Below are 2,361 nucleotides of genomic sequence, written 5' to 3'. Positions count from 1 at the left end.
AGATTTTAGGAGTGTTTTCAAGAATTTTCCAGAAAGTGTTTCCACTCTGGCAGCAGCCACCTTCTCTTTTTTCTTTCTATGAGTCAGATGAGGTATTTGTCATATTCCAATTTATTCATTTGCTTTGTTAATTTGCTTTTATTGTGGTGACCAGAAAACTTGTTGGCTGAAGAAAAAAGTTTTCTTTGGGTGATAGGATGAGGATGGAGCAGTGGGCAGAGGAAAGGGAAAGTAGCTTAAAGAAAAAGAATAGAATTCATTGACTGTTTTGAGTCCTGTGCCTAAGGGATGGAGGAAAGGACTGTTTTACTTTGGCTCCAAGAGAAAATTTCCCAGGACTCATGCAAATAGGGGTTACCAGTTGTCTTGTTATTTGTCTGTCATATACCCTTTTCCTGGTGATTTCTCCATCCACACATCCAAATTCAAATCCAGTATCTGAAATCTTTTTTCACTGGATGCAATCTTTCCTGCTGTAGGAAAGTTTTCTGTTCTGAAGCAGGAGGATCATGTTGTTGGTTTTTTTCTTTAACAGAACAGACCACCCCAATGATAATTACATAAGTCACAGGAGGGACAGTTTTGGTACTTGTTTGAAGGAGAGAGGATAACAAGATTTTTTTTCCCTCTAGTTTCATGAAGGTTTCATACAAACTACAATTTAACTGGAGGGGAAAAATACTTTGGTTCTTTCTCCTTAAGTGTCATTCCTTCCCCATAACTGAATTAAAGCTAACAAAACAAACTTTTAGCTCTTGTATTCTTACTTCAGCCAAAGAACTCCAGAACCCCTCTCTTCTTGACTAAGTCCAGTGAGAAGTGCTAGGTAACAGGTCATTCTTGGGCTCCTAACAGACTTCTTTAAATTCTGCCTCTGCTTCTTCTTAGTGCTGTAACCTTAGTCAAATTACTTAATTTACTGAAATTGACTCCTCACTTATAAAATGGAGATAGCAATATCTATCTTATGAGTCCTTGTGGGATGTAACATACAGTGTTTATAACATCAAATGTGTTTAATCAAAGTTAAATATATACAGAAAGGTTTCTATTATAGCTATGTCTTGGGTTTTATTGGGAGGGTCATCAGAAGGCCATAGCTTAGCACTAACTGTTTGCACTGCATATCCCAAGGAAGAATAACTTTGAATGCAACCTCAAGTTTAGTTTTAATAAACCATATTCATGGATGGTGCCTAAAAGATGTGAAATCTCTGGTGTCATTAAAATATTCTAAACTCTACATGTAGGTCAAGCCATACTATCAGAAAGCACTTCACTCAAAGTAGTTAGATATTATTCTTAGCAGAGCAAAAAGAGAGCAGACGCCAGGCTACAGGTAAAGGAGTTTAGTGGAGAAGTAGATAAATTATTGATATAATTTTTTTAAGAATTGGGAATTATTTTATTTAACTTTATTTTAATTTGACCAAAGCTAAAGAGAGAGATTGAGAGAGAGAGAGAGAGAGAAAGAGAGAAAGCAAGCCACCAGGTCTGGGACTCGAACCATGGTTGGCCATGTGGGAGTCCAGTGCCCTAAACCATCACACCACCTGCTGGCCCCAGAATTATCGATACTTTAGCTTCTCAGTGTTTGAATATCTATTTTGAGGAAAAAGAAATGTATTACCTCAGGGAGAGTCTGATGAAAGTGTGGTTAGAAGGTCAGAGATAGGAGATAAAAGAAAACAGACGTACAGGGAATAGTCACGTACTCCAGAGAGGGAGAAAGAGAGAGAGAGAGGATGAAAGAGATCTTTGTAGTACAATATAGTCAACAAAGTTCTGGTTCAGAACAGGAAGCAAATTGATAAAGAAACGGAATTTTACATCCTCAGTAGTGCCTGCTACTTAGTCTACACTCGGTGACATTCTGTAAGTGATTGCTTAGTATACAACTTCCTACTTTAGACGTTCTGGCATTTGATATGTAAAGTTTTTAGAAGAGGTTGCTTTTTTTTTCATGTCATGTTTCTTAGAACTCTTCATAGTCTTTTCTACATTGAGTATAGGATTTTGAGTTCTATGGTTTGTACTATAGGTCACTGAAATGATAATCTTGTCATTGTCATGATAACTGTCTTGGCTTTCTTTGGTCAAGGAGTTAATATTGAGGGACCAGCAGTTAGCGTAATGGTTACGTCACTGGACTCCCATGTAGTCGACTGCGATCCAAGACCCAGTGGCTTAAACTCATGCTGGGCGGCGTGTGGATGTGCGTGCCCAAGATCCCAAGAGGAGAATGGAGGAGAAGGGATTGCGGAGTGACCATCCCCCATGGGGGGTGATTTCTCGCTTTCTATATCTCTGTCTTTCTCTGTCTTTCTGGTGAGCGCACGCACCCTATAGTGAAAAACCTCT

This window comes from Tupaia chinensis, unplaced genomic scaffold, assembly GCF_000334495.1.
Source record: "Tupaia chinensis unplaced genomic scaffold, TupChi_1.0 Scaffold000688_1, whole genome shotgun sequence".
Classification (NCBI taxonomy): Eukaryota; Metazoa; Chordata; class Mammalia; order Scandentia; family Tupaiidae; genus Tupaia; species Tupaia belangeri.
Note: the sequence above shows the minus strand (reverse complement) of the source record.